The sequence below is a fragment of the Herpailurus yagouaroundi genome, unplaced genomic scaffold, assembly GCF_014898765.1.
Source record: "Herpailurus yagouaroundi ecotype Mexico unplaced genomic scaffold, PumYag 163, whole genome shotgun sequence".
Classification (NCBI taxonomy): Eukaryota; Metazoa; Chordata; class Mammalia; order Carnivora; family Felidae; genus Herpailurus; species Herpailurus yagouaroundi.
Genome location: NW_024412404.1, coordinates 25,513,785 through 25,533,821, shown reverse-complemented (window position 1 = coordinate 25,533,821; position 20,037 = coordinate 25,513,785). Strand labels below are relative to the sequence as shown.

Here is a 20,037-nt window from a genome sequence, read left to right as displayed (position 1 = left end):
GGTTTGTGGTTTTATTGATGCTGGTCTCCCCAACTAGAACATAAGCTCCATGAAAGCAGAACTCAGGGCTATTTTATTCACTATTATATAACCAAGTCTGGACAGTTTCTGGCCTATCACAGGTGCTCATTATATACTTACCAAATTGAAGTATACTTTCCAAGTCTTAAAAACTTAGAAATAATTACCAAGACTAAAACATCATCTCAGAGTTCTTATGTGTTTCTTCAGAAAGCCTGTTCTCCTTAGAAAAGTTAAGGGTGCTATCAAAGGGCCAAGAAAATGGGAGGTTTTCATTAGGGGTATATGTTATAGATACACATGAAAATAACGATCCTATGATAAAATGTTTTCCCTCAAGCAGAGAAAAATTCTACTGCAACAGAGCCCTCCCCCCCAAAAAAGGAGGGGCGCCTGGTGGCTCAGTTATTTCAACCATATCTGTCCCCCTTCTTTACAAAAAAAAAAAAAAAAAAAAAAAAGGAGGGGCGCCTGGGTGGCTCAGTCAGTTAGTTAAACGTCTGACTTCAGCTCAGGTTATAATCTCACGGCTTGTGAGTTCGGGCTCCCACATCGGACTCTGTGCTGATAGCTCAGAGCCTGGAGCCTGTTTCAGATTCTGTGTCCCTCTCTCGATCTGCCCCTCCCCTGTTCATGCTCTCTCTCTCTCTCTCTCTCAAGAATAAAAAAATTTTCTTTTTAAATTTAAAAAAAAAAGGAATCTGATGTAAAATTTAAAACTAAAATTTTCCCTCAATCCAATCAAAAATAAGAGGAATTGCCAACCATTTTCATTTCTTGAGATGGACACTTAAATCATTGATCTTTAGCCTTTCTACTTTTCTAATACATATTTTTTAAGCTGTAACATTTCCTCTAAGTATAGAATCAAGTGTATCCCAAATTTTGCTATGAGTCTATTTTTATTATGATTGAATCCTATTGCTTTCTAATTCCTCTATAACTTTTTATTTAACTCATGGGTTTAGAATTAGAAGTGCACTGCTTAATTTCAAAGATTCTCACTATCTTTTGTAATTGATTTCTAACTTAATTCCACTATGGTCAGAGGACACTGTGAATGATTTCAATCTTTTGATATCTGTTGAGGCTTGCTTTAAGACCAACAAATGGATCATATTCTATCTTCACTGGGTGTTGTGTTCTATATTACATTTTTTTAGTGTTCTCTGGCTTTCAATCTCCTTACTAATTTTCTGTCTGCTAGTTAAATCAGTAGTCAGTGATTGATTATGGGCCCTGATCTAAAATTTTAGGTAACTTATACACTGCTTACTATGGGTCAGGTATGGTTCTAAAATATAAAACATATGTATAGGTAATATATATATATATATATATATATATATATACACACACACACAAACCTAAAACCACTCCATGAGGTAAGGAGCATTATTACCAATTTACAGATGAGGAAACCGACACAGAGATATTTGTCAAATCAATCTGCCAAAATTGCTGGTTGCACAGCTAGGAAGAAGCAGATCTGGGATTTAAACCCAAGAAGAGTTGGGATTTAAACCCAAATGGAGCCCATGCTGTTAACCATTAATTATATAATATTAAATTATATACACACATACACATACACACACACACACACAATATATAAACACACGTATGTAATATGGGCTTTAATATATATATGCATATAGAGTGGTTAAGAGCATGGATACATATCTTTGTATATATATTTTATATATGTTATAGATACACACAAAGATAATGATCCTATGATAAAATGTTTTCCCTCAAGTAGAGAAAAAGTCTACTGCAACAGAGCCCGCAAAAATAGTTAAGAACAATTTTTTATCAGAAGTACTTAACTATGTGAATTTGCAAGTACATAATAACTATTGCATCCTCAGTATCAGGGCAAACTATGTAAAAAATAAGAACAGGAAAAGAAACTAAAAAGAATTATATGAAATAAGATCCACAGTTATTATGAGATGTTGACAAGTCTTATGCTCTTTGTTCTCCTATCCCACGACTTCTAAATACTGTGTATCACCCTTAGAATGAAGAACACAAGAGCTTACTACAGTCCCTAACTGAACTGACAATGTTCTGTGTTAATTCTCAAGTGAAAAGAGACAACGTTAGCAAGACCATGAAAATCACAGGAGATAATGGATATAAAAGTGCTCTGTAAACTATGTAATATACAAATGTTAATAATTACAAAGCATCCTAGGACTAAATAAAAGCTTTTTCATGTCTTTCCCCTTGTAAATTTCAGCTGCTAATTTAAAGTGCCTAACTTTGGGGGCGCCTGGGTGGCGCAGTCGGTTAAGCGTCCGACTTCAGCCAGGTCACGATCTCGCGGTCCAGGAGTTCGAGCCCCGCGTCAGGCTCTGGGCTGATGGTTCGGAGCCTGGAGCCTGTTTCCGATTCTGTGTCTCCCTCTCTCTCTGCCCCTCCCCCGTTCATGCTCTGTCTCTCTCTGTCCCAAAAATAAATAAAAACGTTGAAAAAAAAATTAAAAAAATGAAATAAAATAAAGTGCCTAACTTTGAAAACACAAATATTTTGTTTAAACAAATTCAGAAGAGTTGGTTTTTGAAAGGCAGAACATTAAAGTGCCACATATCCTTGAACACTGACAAAAAGGAAAACAACGACAAATTTACAAAAGCATTACACTCTCTCAGTATCACTGAAAATACCCTGATCTGTAATTTAATAAAATGTTGATTCGGTGCTGAAGATACAAATAGGAACTCTAAATTTAACCCCAAAAAGTGATGTTATTTCCAGAAAAGAATTTTTATAACTCATAAAAAAGAGGAATAATTCATTTAAAGATGAATTAAATATACATTACATAACAAAAAATGTACACATCACAATTAGTGATAAGAATACATGCTCAATCCATTGAGGATAGGTTTTCCTTTCAAAGTTTCCTTTGCTATTTCTGCACGGAACCTATGAATAAAGAATGCACAGCTGCCTAGCAGATGTATAATTTCAGTGTTCAGATTCCATTCTTTCTAGTTTCATTCTGCTAGAGGTTTTGGATGTTCTATTTCCATATGGTTTCTGACCTCCCTGAGTTTGGGTTCTACCTCCCCAAATCTTATTCTATTTTAGTCCATTATTACAGAAAAACACATCAAATTTGAAACATCTTAACTTTGTTTTAAAGCTTAAAAGTTGCAAAGCTGAAAAAGAAAGGGAGAATATACAGACAAAAAGATAATCAGGTAACTAAAACAAGACAGCCAAATTTCAAACCTGCGCCAAAACCAAGAGTCAGACGCTCAACCAACTGAGCCACCCAGGCACCCCAGAACTTTCTATCTCAATAGCCCTACTCCATGCCACCTTGTTTCTTCTATTTCAGGTTCGGACACTCGGCTTTCACACAAGCAGAGAATTCCAGTTTTACTCACCTGATTTCCTCAAACCCTTTAAGTTATGGGAGAATCGTTAAGCAATAAAGTTTTTGTTTTAACTGATACTGCATATACCAAAAGGTTTACTAGTGTTCTTGCATAATATGAATATGAGGGATTTTTACTTTTTTTCCTCAGAGCTTCTCTAAGTTTTAAATTTGTTCAGTGAGCATTACTTTTGTAATCAAGATGCAAAAAGACTTTTGAACAAAAACTTGCAAGGAAAGAGATTATGTTTAAATGTCTACACATCTAACAAATTGTGTTTTAATAATTTCTGTGGAACACAAGCAAATTAATAATATTCCAGAGGACAATATCGGCATCATTAATGGGTAAAAATCAGGTTTCATTCCTCAGCCTATCTGACTCCCAAAACAGCCCCACAGATGGACTTACTCATTTTCTATTTTCAACTGATGTGGCAGTTATTTTTTATCTTTTTTTCCTTCCTGTTCTCTCACAGGGCAGATTTTCAATGTATTGTAAGAAACAATATAAATAACATGATTATGTTAAGCAAAACTCTGCCCAGTTTCAGCTACTTTACGAGTAATAGTCAAGGTAAAGCAGTGAAAAAAGGCCTAGCTGTGTGATCGCTAACAATTATACGTGTCTATATCTCAGAAATGAGATATATGATACAGCACTAATTTTTAAAAACTGTTTATGGGAAGCATTCTGGATAAATGCTGTAAAAGCAACTGCTCCATTGGACTTTGAATACTGTTTTCTCCACGATGGAAAACATCAGGGAAGCAAAAAAATTTAATTAATTAATTAATTAATTAATTTAAAAATACCTATGAAAAGTTTCTGACAAATTTTAGTATTAAAAAGAGAAGTAGGGGGGCGCCTGGGTGGCTCAGTTGGTTAAGCGTCCGACTTCAGCTCAGGTCATGATCTCAGTCTGTGAGTTCGAGCCCCGCATCAGGCTCTGTGCTGACAGCTCGGAGCCTAGAACCCGCTTCAGATTCTGTGTCTCCCTCTCTCTCTGCCCCTCCCCTGTTCATGCTCTGTCTCTCTCTGTCTCAAAAATAAATAAAAACATTAAAAGTAAAATAAAATTTAAAAAAAAGAGAGAAGTAGGTGTTAATTGTCAAAAGTCAAGTATAACCCATCAAATACGTATATTTAGACCATGAGAGGAGAGAACGTTTTACCAGGTACCTCAGTTAACACACCAGCAAACAGGCAAATCCATCTACTGTATGTGAACAGGCACTAGAAGCAGCAGGTGAAAATCAAGTAAAACATGTGCGTGTGTAGAGTACACATCCTCATCTTAAAATTGTCCTACTCCCTTTGAAAATGAACATAATTCTGTGGTTAAGAACACAGTCTCTGCAGTCAGACTACCTGGGTTTGATTCCTTAGCTTTGCCACTTACTAGCTGCACAACCCTTGACAAGTTATTCCACCTCTGTGGCCTCATTCTCCTCTCATAACCGTACCTATTATAGAACAGCACTTAAAATAGGGCTAGGCGAATGTAAGGAAAATAGGTATTATCTAGTCCCTCTTTATTTTATTGCTCTACAGCATTTAAACTAAAACCCACTCACCTTTTCAACATGAACAGCTGAAAGTTAATTTAAAACTTCATGAATTCAAAATCTCCTATACTGAGTAAAATATATTACACTAATGCTTTTTACTGAGTACTTTTTACTTTAACGTTTCTGAGGCTTGATAAACTCTTACAACTCCATAAAAACTAAGGAATACCATATTTTACTTAATGTTGCAATTAAGGTTAACATATACAGTTTATAAATTTGAAATGCACTAGTTAGAATTAAATAAAATATGTTTAATGTTAAAATTATATTGCGCAGAACTGGAATGCACTTGGAAACAGAACCATTAAGATGATCAAAGGATCATGTACAACTCTAAAAGCTTTGTACAGAAAAAAGAATGGGGGCTGGTGTCAGAGGGGCTTTAGTAGGAACTTAAGCTGATACTTCTATGACTTTAATAAGGGATCTGAAATTGGTACAAACATGAGAAAAGGTTTTATTCTTCTCCAGCTTCCACCTCCAACTATGGTTGGTCCAATTTCCCTTTCACACACCACCTCCCCTTAATGACATCTGGAACAATTCCTACAGCTTTCCAGTAGTTTTCAGTTATAAAAATGTCCAGTCCAGTTGACTGCTGTTTAAAACTTTAATCTTCAAAAAAAAATTTTTTAACATTTATTTATTATTAGAGACAGAGAGAGACAGAGCATAAGCACAGGAGGGGCAGAGAGAGGAAGAAACACAGAATACAAAGCAGGCTCCAGGCTCTGAGCTGTCAGCACAGAACCCGACGCGGGGCTCGAACTCACGGACCGTGAGATCATGACCTGAGCCGAAGTCAGATGCTTAACCAACTGAGCCACCCACGCGCCCCTAAAACTTTAATCTTCAATCTTGCAATCATCTCTTTCCCTTCCAAACCCAGGCTGGGTCCATGGTCCATGAAAAGTTCAACTGGGGAAGGGGTGTGGTCTGACCTGTTTTGGGAGGAGTGGGGGATGAGGGAGAACAGAATAAACGTCTCAACATCTGAGCACTCCTGCAGTCCTCTGGGGTGGCTGCCACCACCTGGCTAATACAGACCATGATACAGGCAGCCAAATGATGGCTTCTCCTCTGGGGACAGGCTGGAGCGCTCTGGTGACCGAGAGGTGAGGGGCTCAAACCCAACTGCACATTTCCCTTCCCAAAGACCTGCTTCAGCTCAACCTCTCCTACTTTTGCTCCCCTCTCCAGGAAAGCCAGCCCTGGCAAGATGCCTAAAGCCTAGTTACCTTCTGCTTTACCCACGTGAACAGAAATTCGAAACGAGTACAGGGTGTTCTGCTACCCTCAGTCCACAAGGAGATTTCTCTGCACTTTTTTTTACCCTTTGCTCAAGGAGGCACAGATCAACCAATGAGCTGCATCATGACTACCGGCTAGGAAATGAGATGTGCTGCTCTGCTTTTTGCTAGCACTCCCTAACCTCACGAGTGGCTCTCTTAGACCTCCCCACACTAAGCCTCTAAGGAAAGGCCACCCCAAGGGAAGAGGAACGGAGCAAAAAGTGTACAATGCTCCCCACCTAGGCAAACTAGCCACCGAGGTGACTGCTGTGCACAATTTCCCTCCCCTCCATTCTCTGACAGGTTTCTGTCACACCCTAATAAGCTCTAGAAAGGATTCAGGCCACTAAATGCTTGGGCTTTCTTTAGACTGTAGAATCACTGACTTATCCTTAACCCTAAGGTCCTAGTCCCCGTTCCGAGCTAACTAGGAAAGTCTGATTCTACTTACTTCTTACTCTTACCTCTCTGACCTTGTTGGGGCAATTAACCCTCATTAGCCTCAGATTCTTAACATATACAACCGGAAAAGCCACAAAACTTCCCAGTATCAACTTACCAGTACTGCCAGTACACAAAAGTATTTTGCAAATTCAAGTGTTAATAATGCTAACAAAATAACACTTTCAGAAGGTATCAGGATTAGATATCATCTTCAAGGACCCTATATATACAGCCATTCAAATTGCTTTTGAAGACAGAACTGACCTCATCTTCCCCCACACAAATAATTCATCTTCGCTTACACTTACTAAGCATTACTATGTGGCAAAAATAGTGTTTAGTGCTTCACTGCACTCACTCACTCAGTCTTCGCAGTAACTCTGTGAGAAAACAATTATTACCCTCATTTGACATACAAGGAAATAAAGCTTAGATTAACCACTTTGGTGCAAGATCACGAACCTAGTAAACAGAGTAGTAAGGTATGGAACACAATAAATGTGAAGCTAGATAACATGTCAATAATTCAAGGTTTAGTAAACATTTCAAGTTATCTGGAATACAGGTAAACGGGAAGTCACTGTAATCATCTCAAGAGCCCTTTACCGGTTTAAGAAATTAGAGGCTTCTTTGTATATTTTACTTACTTAATCTTAACTGAATGACCTTTTTTGTTGTTTCTTCTGATTGTGACCAGTGGAACCTGTCACAAACCATCTTCTACACAAATTGATAAGATGCTAAGAAAGAACAGGAAACAGTGAATAACTTTGGAAAGAACAAAGGCTTAGTCAACACAATTAATCATGCCACTTGATTAAGAAATAGCATTATAATTGTAGGAATATATTCAGGAAGAGGGGGATGTCTCTCTAATTGTACATTCTACCTCATTTAACAAATTTTTAGTTTTGAAGAATACATTTTGAAAACTGTAGCTTAAAGAAATTTGACTTATACTCTTTATATTTAAAATACTTAACTTTGTTTTTAGACAGTGAAACTTCACTTGCTTATTATCCCTTGCCCCAGCAGTCAGAAACAACCTGCCATTGCTAAGGAGGAAAAACTTTTACACGTAGAAGTAAAAGAAGAAAAATTTTTCTTCTACCCTCTTAGGTTCTAAATTTGGGGGCCTGCAAATTACACTGACAGAAGTCGGATTAGCAAAAACAAAACAAAACAAAAAAAAGACAGATTTTTATTCATTCACCACCATTTACATACAAGTGTGACTAAAAGAGGCAGTTAGAATTTGGGGCTCCTGTGTTAATATGGGGAGAGGGGAGGAGGACACTTACAGGAAACAAATGACTTTTAAGAAAGATACATGGGCCCCTAGGAAAATGAATATATGATATGATGTGTGACAATGTCAGTTTAGATGTGGTGCCACTTTTTCTCTGCTCTCTAGTGATAAAAGTCAATCTTCCCTGATTTCAAAACTCTGGGGAGCAGCTTTGTTATAACTGAGTTTTCTCTGCGAGTCTGTTTTTAGGCAGATCAGGAAGTTCCCCAGAAAAGCCTATTCTCAAATACCTTCAGGGCAAAATAATTTTTATGCCACAGTGATGTATTCTGTACCCCTTCACCACCAACATAGACAAATATCTGAACGCTTACTGTGTACAAGGCACTAAATTAGTACTGATGGCAAAACAAAATATTTTAAGACAAAATTCACTCACCAAGGAGCTTATAAAATAAATTGAGAGTATGAAACAACTTAAACTTTTTATTTTTTTTGTTTCTAAACACTCTTACAACAGCAAAAGAATTTTTATATATTATGAACAAAAATAAAAAACAAATGACAAAAAAAATGCATTATACCAAGAGTTAATATCCATACCCCAAAAAAGAGTCTCTGCAAAATGAGTAAGAAAAAAAGATTAGAAAAACAAAGGAGAGATAAATGCAAAGAACCAACAAACTATAAAATTCTCCTCAACCTTAGTCAATCAAAGAAATACAAATTAAAACTACAATACTGTTTTTTCAGCTGGCAGCCTGGCAAAGATTAAAATAGACTGATACTATGATGTGTTGGTGAGGGGTTAGGGGAAATACTCTCAAACACTGTTGGCTGAAATGTGAATTGTTACAAAGATTGTGCAGAGCAGTTTGGCACTATAGGCATTATACATGGCTTCTCTTACATACAGTAAACACATGTCTAAGAATTCATCCTATAAAATAAAAATAGTCTCAGAGGATATGTACAAGCACCACAGCACTGTTTACAATGCAAAAAAAAAGGAAAAAGAAAAAGAAACAAGAAAAATACCTTGCAACAAATTGGAAACAATCTAGTCATCAATAGGGGGCTGGTAAATAAAATGACGGTATATTCATAAAAGGGAATATTACATGGCTACTAAAAAGAATGAGTAAATCAACACCTAATGACATAAAAAGAGTACTCTATATTCAGTGAAGACAGAGTTAAAGAAAAGGATGCATAGTATCACCTCATTTTTTGGAAATGGGGAGAGAAAAAGAAATGAAGACAGTGGAAAAGAAAGATTACATTTACCTCTATACTCTTAACACTGTAATCCAGGGGGGACGTGGGGGCAGGATTACAGAAGACTCACTTTATGCCTGAAGTTTCAACCAAATATGTGTAACTTCTGTAAACAGAAGAAACAAAGGAAGGTGCTATGGCAATACAGTTAGGGAAACTATATTGGGGTTTTACAAGACTAAAAGCTGAGAAGGCTTGTAGTAAAGAAATCTAATATGTTAATAGATGGTACAAGAAACACCAAAATACTGCCTTCAAATAATGACACAGAAGGGGTGCCTGGGTGGCTCAGTCGGTTGAGTGTCCAACTTTGGCTCAGGTCACGATCGCATAGCTCGTGAGTTCGAGCCCCCTGTGGGCTCTGTGCTGACAGCTCAGAGCCTAGAGCCTGCTTCAGATTCTGTGTCTCCCTTTCTCTCTGCCCCTCCTTCTCTCTCTCTCTCTCTCTCTCTCTCTCTCTCAAAAATAAACATTAAAATTTTTTCAAAAAAAAAAAGTAGAAATCAATGAAAGAGGGGCGCCTGGGTGGCTCAGTTGGTTAGGCAACTGACTTCGGCTCAGGTCATGATCTCACAGTTCATGAGTTCGAGCCGCGCATTGGGCTCTGTGTTGACAGCTCAGAGCCTGGAGCCTGCTTCCAATTCTGTGTCTCCCTCTGTCTCTGCCCCACCCCTGCTCACACTCTGTCTCTGTCTCTCTCTCAAAAATAAATAAACATTTTAAAAAAATTTTTTAAATAATGACACAGAAGAGCTCTTTTAAGTGTGGACCACTAAAAAAAAAAAGATTTAAAAAAAAAAAAAAGGGGGTGCCTGGGTGGCGCAGTCGGTTAAGCGTCCGACTTCAGCCAGGTCACGATCTCGCGGTCCGTGAGTTCGAGCCCCGCGTCAGGCTCTGGGCTGATGGCTCAGAGCCTGGAGCCTGCTTCCGATTCTGTGTCTCCCTCTCTCTCTGCTCCTCCCCCGTTCATGCTCTGTCTCTCTCTGTCTCAAAAATAAATAAACGTTAAAAAAAAAAAAAAGATTTAAATGTGGACCACTGAGGAAGGCTTCACAGAAGAAGTAAGATTTTGAAGCACTTTGATAAGTATAGGGGGAAGGAAAGTCGAAGGCAACACTGTACAATTTAATGTATAATTTTAAGTTTTTTCTAGCCATATTTCAAAAGAGAAAATCTGATCATTTTTCTTTGAAAGTTAATTTTACTATTACTTAACCCAACATATTCAAAACAGTATCATTTCAATATGCAATCAGTATTTTAAAAGCATAATGAGATACTTTACATTCCTTTTTTTGTACTATCTTCAAAATGTGGTACGCAATTCTGACCAGCTGCATCTCAAATGTTCAACAGCCACGTGCGGTACTGGCTACTGGAGTGGACAGCAGAAGTCTAAGGACTCTGAACGGAAACTCAGAACTGGATATTTCAGTGACTTAAGCTAATAAAATAGTAGTATGAAGTGAATAAGGCAAAAAGGCAGACTAGGCCAGAGCAAGAGGCCAGTCTGAGAGAATGTGAATTTTATATTGTGAGCAAATAAGAAACCAGTGGAAAATATTTATCGAGTAGAAATGATGACTAAGGCACTATTTCAGGAAGATTAACTTCTTTTTCTTTACTCAGATCATACATAAATTCAACATACAGTTTTTTTCCCCAACATTTTTATTCTGTGAAAGATTACTAAAATGGAGATGTAAAACAGTACCTGTCATCAAGCGACTACATTTTGTTGATTTAAGATGCTTCTGAATAGCTACTGTTGAAATATTTTTATTTCATGGTACCTTTATTTTTTTATTTTTAATTTTTTTTAACGTTTATTTATTTTTGAGACAGAGAGAGACAGAGCATGAACGGGGGAGGGTCAGAGAGAGAGGGGGACACAGAATCGGAAGCAGGCTCCAGGCTCCGAGCCATCAGCCCAGAGCCCAATGCGGGGCTTGAACTCACGAACCGTGAGATCATGACCTGAGTCGAAGTCGGACGCTTAACCGACTGAGCCACCCAGGCGCCCCTATTTCATGGTACCTTTAAGCAATTTTTTGAAAAATACGTTGGTAAGAACTTTACCAAAGTTTAATGGCCTTTACTTTAACACTCCCTATCAACAGCTCCCTTTAGTTAGAAATCTAAATTATTCTTAATTAAATGCAAAATTCAGACACTCAAGATGTTAAACTGATGGACTACATCACAAAAAAATTGTAACTGCTAGTAGGAAAACTACCCACGAATTTTACCTTACAGAAAACAGTATCACAACCATGCAAGTTTCCTCCAGATTTCTCAACTTCAAAACTGAGAGCCTCTAACATTTCAGATAATCTACCTAAAGGCTAAAGAAAAAAAAAAAATTTAATGCTCAAGAAATGAGATAAGAAAGCAGGGCATGAAAGAACACCACTGGCCACAGGCCATTCCATTCGTTACTTACAATGACTGCCAAGGCAGGAAGAGGGACTCTGCAGCCAAGAGTCAGAAACCCAGTGATGTCATCATGACCAAAAGCATTACATGACCTGCAATTTCAGCAACTAACTGCTCTGCATTAAAGCCATGGAATTTTCTTTTTTCTTTTTGCCAAGTCCCCTTCAGTTTTTAAGATAAGGAAACAGAGATCCAGACAGGTTTACTGTAGTATTCAAAACTGCACAGCTAACTTAGTGGTAAAACCAGTACTAGATTTTAATTTATAAAAACTCAGGGGTTCCTGCGTGGCTTGGTCAGTTGAGCGTCTGACTTCAGCTCAGGTCATGATCTCACAGTTCATGAGTTCGAGCCCTGCGCCGGGCTCTGTGCTGACAGCTCAGAGCCGGGAGCCTGCTTTGGATTCTCTGTCTCCCTCTCTTCTCTCTGCCCCTCCCCTGCTCACACTCTATCTCTATCTCAAAAGTAAATAAACATTAAAACAATCTAAAAAAAGAAAAACTCAGAAGCCAAAACTTAAGTGTTCTACTGCTGCTTTATAATTTTTCATTATTTCTCAAGTTATTCACATTAGATGCATTCCTTTCAGAACTTTTTTTTATAAATACTTTTTAAAAAAATATTTATTTTTGAGAAAGAGAGCACAAGAGGGAGAGAGGTGTTGGAGGGGGAGGGTTGGGGGGACAGAGGATCTGAAGCAGGCTCTATGCTGACAGCAGAGAACCCAATGCGGGTCTCAAAGTCACAAACCATGAGATCATGACCCGATCCAAAGTCGGATGCCTAACCAACTGAGCCACCTAGGTGCCCCTCCTTTCGTAACTTTTAAAAAGCAGAAAAGTGTTTGCTTCAAAAACTACTGAATACTTCCAGAAACATCCTCCCTCTTCTTCCTGATCTACAGTGTCACTCTACAGACCATTTTCTCAGGAAAGCCTTCCCAAGCACCTGTACCCTAAATAGACCCATTCCCTTATTACACACTTATGAGCTCCTGTACTTCCCTTCTGTAGATCTTAAAATAAATACAAGTAGACAATTATTTCTGAAATTATTTAACTTCTATCTTCTCTATTTAGGTCTTAAACTGGTGTTTCTCAGGGCTGTTCTAGGCTCTTTACTGTGTATAGCAAGAGTTCCTGATATGAAATCCATAACATAACCATGAAATTATACACAAAATTGCTACGTTTGTATATTTTTCTTCAGATACTCAAAAAAAAAAAAAAAAGATCTTAAAAAACGTTAACAACCAAAAGACAGTGGATCTGTGTTGTTCACTGCCCAAAGCCATCCTTTCTTTGGGGGAACAACCACTTTCCCATCTCTCATGGTTCTAGGAAGGCTATGAGTGCCAGTGTTTAACTGGCTGACTGCTCCGGGGCATGTAAGCTAGGCCTGGCGGGTGTCGGCACCCCAGACTCCAGACGGTCCCAGTAAGAATCTCTCCTTGGGACAGAATATATGCACCTGGGAAAGAGGTGCCCTTTTTACATCTTGAACCCATATGGGCCACATAAGCCTGGAGTTGACACTGTCCATCCTCTGCCAAATGAAAAGTATCTGTCTGAAAATCAAGCCCAAAGAGTGGAGAGCAGACAGACCCTTGATTACATCATCTGAGCACTTCTATCCAAACATGAGTATTTGCAGTCTTTTTAAAAACATGAAGGGGGGAGAGGGGGTAATGACCCCTTTTCACCTTTAAGCTAAGAGTTGAATTTGTCACTTTTAAGCAAAAGTCACTTGAGAAAGCCACCCAATGTCCACTGATAGAAATTACAACCTACATGGCAATCGCTCCCAAAGATCTACCTGCAGTCCAAACCTCTATCAAATTCCAGCCCCATACATGCAATGCTAAGTGGAAATCTCTACTTGGTATTTCAGAACTCTGTATTATCAAAACCAAACTACTGTCCTCCACAAACCTGGTCTCACTTTTCATCTCGACCAACACACATTTACCCTATCAGGTTTCCGAGCTAGAAACCCGCCAGTCATTCATGCCAATCCCATTCGTTCTCTCATCCATAGCTAACTACCAAGTCCTGTCCATTCTAGACCCTAATTATCTGCCACCATCCTAGTCTGGGCCAAGATGGAACAGGTTTCAGTGTCCCCTACAAGTTTCAGTGTCCTGTGTCTTCCTTCCTTCAAAATGATTCCCCACTAACTCCTCTCCCCAAACTGCAAATCTGATTATTTTATCCCTACTACTGACATACCCGCATCCTCCTTAAATCAGTAGTAGCCAATTATATATGACTAGAGCAATAGCCAAGCTCCACTGTTGCACGTTATTAGTGGTATAACAAATGTACACCATAAAAAAAGTTCATCAGAAACACAGAAGTATAAAAAAAGAACATCCATGGCATCGGAGTAGCTCATATTCACCTGTTTTTAATAAAAGATACTCAAAAATAATGTCCTTAACTAGTCAAGGTCTGTATGAACTTGGCTTGGGAATCCACTGGGCCCACCATCATCTGATCTAAAGCCCTACTCTAACCTAGTGCTGTTTTCAAAAACCACAACACTACTGGGGCTCTCCAGACATATCATTTTGTTTCTATTTTTTAAAAACTGACAGCCTTTAAAATATTAACTATAAAAACTATCAAAGCGCCTCACAATCAGACTGGCATATCGAGTTGTGGGAAACCCCATCCAAAAATAAATATTTCTCTATACCGCCTGAAATGCTTTACTCATTAAAAAGGTTTAACAAACACCCTCCTTTTAAAGAAAACTTTTCATAGTAAACAGCACAACTAATAAGTCTCTTCCACATAAGTCTGGCTTAAATTCTTCTTTCCAATATCTAAACTAAAGGAATGGTAGCTTTGGTTAACGGAGAAAAACCATATTCAATTCTATGGCACATATATTTTTCATATTTCAGTATCTCTGAAATTAGACCTTACAATCAATGGCTTCTTAAAATTAACTAGAAGCAGATTTTCTTTATGAACGGCTCAAAAAAGTATGGTGTACCTTGTAAGATCTAACTCCATACAACTCAGCATTTAATCTTGTAAGCATTAAAGAGTTGGACTGACCTGGTCATTTGGACCTAAGATATTTAAAAAGCATTTTAAAAGCATAAACACTAATAAAAGGTGGAAGAGGGAAGAAGGAAAGACTTTCTGGTTTAAACTTTAGCCTAAGAGGAAACCCATTTTCCTTTCTCTCCATGGCTCTCTGCTCCCAAAATCCAAAAATGAGAAGGTCTTTCTCCTCCAATTATCCATTTTATATGCAACAAAGTCAGTTACACACCCAGTCTGCAGTTTAGTAGCTGAACCAGTATTTGTATACAAATCGTTATAAAAGACCAAATGACTCACGGAACTGCATACTTAACACGTGCATATCACTGTATATAAATGACACTTCGATAAAGTTGATTTTTTTTTAGAGATTTTATTTTTGAATAATCTCTACATCCAACATGAGGCTTGACCTCACAAGCCCTAGATCAAGAGCCACATGCTCCACTGACTGAGCGCCCCAATAAAAGTTGAATTTTTTTAAAGACAAATCAATAGGGGTGCCTGGGTGGCTCAGTCAGTTAAGCATCTGACTCTCGATTTGGGCTCAGGTCATGATCTTATGGTCGTGGGTTCGAACCCTGCATGGAGCCCCACGTGGTGAGTGCGGGGCCTGCTTGCAAATCATATTTTCTTTCTTTCTTTCTTTCTTTCTTTCTCTCTCTCTCTCTCTCTCTCTCTCTCTCTCTCTCGGTCTGCCCCTCCCCCCTCACAATAAATAAATAAATTTTTAAAAAGAAAAAGACAAACCAGTAAGTGCAGGAAGAAAATATTAGATAAAAATTTTGCCTTTAAAAAATCCCTTCCTTCAGGAGCATCTGGGTGGCTCAGTCAGTTAAGTTTCCTACTTGCACTCAGGTCATGATCTTGCAGTCCATGGGTTCGAGCCCAGTGACAGGCTCTGTGCTGACAGCTCAGAGCCTGGAGCCTGTTTTGGATTCTGTGTCTCCCCACCCTTCCCCTGCTTGCACTCTGTCTCTCTCTCTCTCTCTCTCTCAAAATAAACAAACACTAAAAAAAAAATTTTTTTTAATTAAAAAAAAATATCCCTTCCTTCAGAAGGGATTCCACTCAGAAGAAAATGGGAAAGATTTCAGAAAAGGGACAAAGCGCATGTGCAGGAAACAAAAATAATGGGAAATGAGAATGAGGGAAATCTGGGTAAATCCTCATGAAATGACTTCATTTCACAGAAGACACTGGAAACTTGTGAGTAGAGAAGTGACACAAACTGGGCTTCAAGATTAACTTCAGAAGAACTGCATAATTTAACCCATATAACAGTGGAAGTAAAGACGAGCACAGCATTAGCCCAAGTGGGATGAGAACATGATTCAGTAGGCAAGAAAAAAAAAAAAGGAAAAAGGAAAATTATCAACTATACTAATATATACACAACCTGTAGCACTGCATACAAATATATATTCAATCAAAGAAATTTAGGGGCCCCTGTGTGGCTCAGTCAGTTAAGCATCCCACTTGGCTCAGGTCTTGATCTCGTGGTTCATGAGTTCAAGCACCGCATCAGGCTCTGTGCTGACAGCTCAGAGCCCGGAGCCTGCTTCAGAGTATGTGTGTCCCTCTCTCTCTGCCCCCTCTCCTACTGGTTCTCTGTCTCTGTAAAATGAATAAACATTAAAAAAATTTTTTTTCTTTTAAGAAAAAGAATTGTGTTAAAACCAAATAACAGTAGATTTGAAAACTCAACAAATAAATTTCTGGAGAAAATATTAAACACTAAAGTTCACACAAGAAATAGAAAACCTAAACAGACCAACAGTTATTAAATAAACTGAAATGATATTCAGAGTCCTCTACAGAAAAGAAAGAAAGAAAGAAAGAAAGAAAGAAAGAAAGAAAGAAAGAAAAAAGAAAAGAAAATCTAAGCCTGAATGGTGTTATAGGTGAGGTCTGCAGAACTCGCAAGAAAGATCCTTCCAGTCTAAACCACTCCTGAAAAGAGGAAAAGGAAAGGTGCCCAATTCATTTTATGAGTCTATTATAACCTTCATACCACCATGTATCAAGAGCTGTACCTAAGTCAGCAGGAATAAAGAGGGACAATACCGTGAAAAGCAGAAGCAGTAGACACTAGCTACAGATACGATGTGACAGAATGGGGAAAGGTCTGGATTTGGTATGACGTCAACAGAAATAAGGAACACCAGGGAAACAAGTTTGGTAAGGAAGGAGTTTAGTTTCAACTAGAACAACCAGGTAGAGGTATGCATAAAGCAACTGGGAAAAAACAAGGATTCACGTGCAGAGGAGAAATAAAGAATAGAGGTCTGAGAAGTATTCAGACAGAAGTGTCTGAATAATAATAATGCCAAGGGACTAGTGACATACAGAAAAATGAACTCACCAGTAAAACCTGGAGAACACATATTAAGCAAGAAGAAAAGAAAGGGGCAAAGAGGAACAAAGTCAGTATGTCACCGAAGCCCTCTGTCCATCTAGTTAATTCTCACTCATCCTTCAGAATCATCTTGAGTACAAAGTGACATTTTTAAGGCCTTCCCCCATTCTCCCAGCACCAGGTCAGGTCTTCTAACACTGGGCACTTTAATTGTAATCACAATACGGTTATAGAATTCATTCTTCAATCTATGTTTCCTCCAATAAACTTGATGCTCCATGAAGGCAAGGGCATTGTCTGTTGTAGCATCCCATAGCCTTGCAGTGGAAGTATTCGTTGAATACAATGGATAAATGAACAAAAGCCAAGGAAAGGCATTTCAAGAATGAGAAGTTGATGTTAAGTATCACAGAAAGCTCAAGGAGTTGATTTAGAACACATTAATAAATGTGCCACTTAGCTTATAGGTGAACCTTGTGAGGGTGAAATCCGGGTAACAAGGAGTTAAGAACTGAATGCCCGGCCAGGAAGTAAATGCAGGAAAAATAAACTACTCTTGACAATCTCCAGAGATGGGATTACGAAGGTATGAATTTTAATTTTACTTCAATTTTGCTCTATTTTACCATTTTTTAATGAACGTGTATTACTTTTACAAGGAAACGTTTTTTTGTTGTTGTTTTTTTTTTTTTTTTTTTTTTTAGCGTTAATATGATTTGAAAAGGAAAAGCAGCAACATCACATCTTGAGGGAGTAGCACGCCCAAGGGAAGGTTTTTGTAAACTGAAAAAAAACCTTTAGCACATCTGTACTTCTAACATCTCTAAGACAAAAGGGAGTAACTCCTATTCCATTAAGCAGGAGAGAGGAGAAAAATGAAACAAGGTGTTAAACTGGTAGGAAGGACAAAAAATGTTCCACTGAAATGGAAGGAAAGAAAGCACATGATAGAAGTAACTCAGTACATTCTGGCAGGAGCTCCCTCCCACTGAATGCCTCAAGCTTTTCAGTAAAGGGTGTGAAGAAGTGAAGCAAGCAGAAAAAAGTTTGAAATGAGTTCCACGAATAATATGAATCGGATGGGGAACCCAACAACCGTGAGTGGAATACTGGTTCTCTGAAAAGTGTCTTCTAAATTTCAATCACCCTTTGTAAATTCAACCCCTTTCTAGCTCAGAACTACCAATATTTTAACTTTAAGTTTAAATATTTAAATAATTCTGGCCCACACACTTTTCAAGAATTGAAAACAGTGATAAGCATTAAAGTTACATCGTAATTCACAGTTTTAATTCAGACGTGAACTCCTAAGTAAATACAATAAAGGAGTTGTTTTCAACTCAAGCAACAAACAGCGATCATTTCAAGTATGAGTAATTGAAAATGCTCCTAACCATAAACCTGTTTGCAGAAAGAGGTTTTGCTGTTTTCAAACTCCTAGTCCATCTCACTTTGACAGTTTCTGATTAGCAGAGAAAATTCAGAGTTCAAATCCCAGCACACTTAGACAAGTTACTTAACCTCTTTGCGTCTCGGTTTCCTCGCCTAAAAAATGAACACCATAACCAGGGTTATCACAAGGATTAAATGACGTCACACAGGTAAATGTGCCAAGTTCGCACTGTGTATTCAAAAGTTTGCTAACCGTTTGAAAGAGAAAAACTGCAGCGCTCTGACCAAATTAAAACATCCGAGAGCATGAAAGAGTATACAAGTCACAAAACGCCAGACTCTAACACATAGCACATTATTTTTCTTTCCTGACTCAAGCTATTTTCTTTTCTTGCCAAATCTTTCCACTAGGAGTCTGGAAAGAAGGGGGGGGGGGGGGCAAGGTTACATTCACTCCGGCAGAAAGTTTTCAGAAACTGAAGCGCAGAATCACAACAGACATGGCAGCGGAGGCCGCGCAGGACAACAGGTGAACCTCCGAGAAACCTGGCACCTTCCAGCGGACAAGTTTTCAGGGAGGGCTTGCAACTCCCCCCGACTCTACCACCCCACGAAACAGACATTTTTTTCTCCTTCGCAGCAGCGAAGAGAGACATAACGCGAACAGCAACCTCGCAGCTCCTGGGAGAGAGAGGTGAGCGCCTTTCCCATTTAAGGATTCAAGAAGCGTCCTTGGAGGCGGCTTTCGCCCACATCGCCTCCCCAAACTCGGCCTGAAACCCAGGGGGTGGGGAACAAAAGAGGGGCCGGGCGGCGGGGCCGCAGCGGGGAGCTGCAAGGAGCCGACGTCGGGAGTCCGGGGGGCCGGGGTCTCCGGCGGGGTCGGGCCCGGGGTGGGGGCGCCGGACGGCGGGGCCCAACGGGCCGCGGCCTGATAGAGCCGAGGCGGCGGGGACCCCGCGAGGCGGCCGGACCGGGCCGCCCCCAGCTCAGGCCTCCCGCGCGCGCCCCGCTCCCCCCGAAACTTCTCCCGGAGCCCGCGCCGGCCTCCCCGCAGCCGCCGGCCTCTCCCGGCGCACACACGCACTCTCGGACGAGCCAACTCACCCGGACCCCGGGAAACTCATCGTCCAGCCCTCGGCGCGGAGCGGGGTGGGCGCGGCGAGCCGCTGGGGCGCGGCGGGGGCCCGACTCGGCCTCCGCCCTCGGCGTGCAGCGGCCCCGGCCCGGTCGCCCCTCGAGCGGCCGTGCGATCCTCGTCCCGCGCGGACGGACGCGCCGGAGCCCGAGCCTTCCTGCCCTTTCTCCCCGCCCTCCTCCCTCCTCCTTCGCCGAGAGCCAGCAGGCGGATTCCAATCTCGGCAGCCGCCGCCGCCGCCGTCACTGCCGCCGCCGCCGACACTCGCAGGGGTGGGGGGGCGGCGCGGGCGCGGGGGCCTGGGGGAGGGGCGGGCCTCCGCGGGACTCGGCGCCGCGCGCGCGCACTAGGTAGACGCCCGCCCCGCCCCGGACACGAAAGGAGCCGAGCGCGCGGCGGAAGCGCC

The 20,037-nt window shown here is 40.1% G+C and overlaps 1 protein-coding gene across 1 annotated transcript in view; it reads right to left on the bottom strand.

Annotated features, from left to right (window-relative positions):
* The window catches only part of BMPR1A (bone morphogenetic protein receptor type 1A), a 139,638-nt gene extending 119,942 nt beyond the window's left edge, over window positions 1–19,696 (bottom strand). Inside the window, exon 1 of the mRNA XM_040485636.1 lies at window positions 19,601–19,696. The gene's annotated coding sequence lies outside the window, so the exon portion shown is untranslated. The remainder of the gene's footprint in view (window positions 1–19,600) is intronic.
* Between the last annotated feature and the right edge of the window lie 341 nt (window positions 19,697–20,037).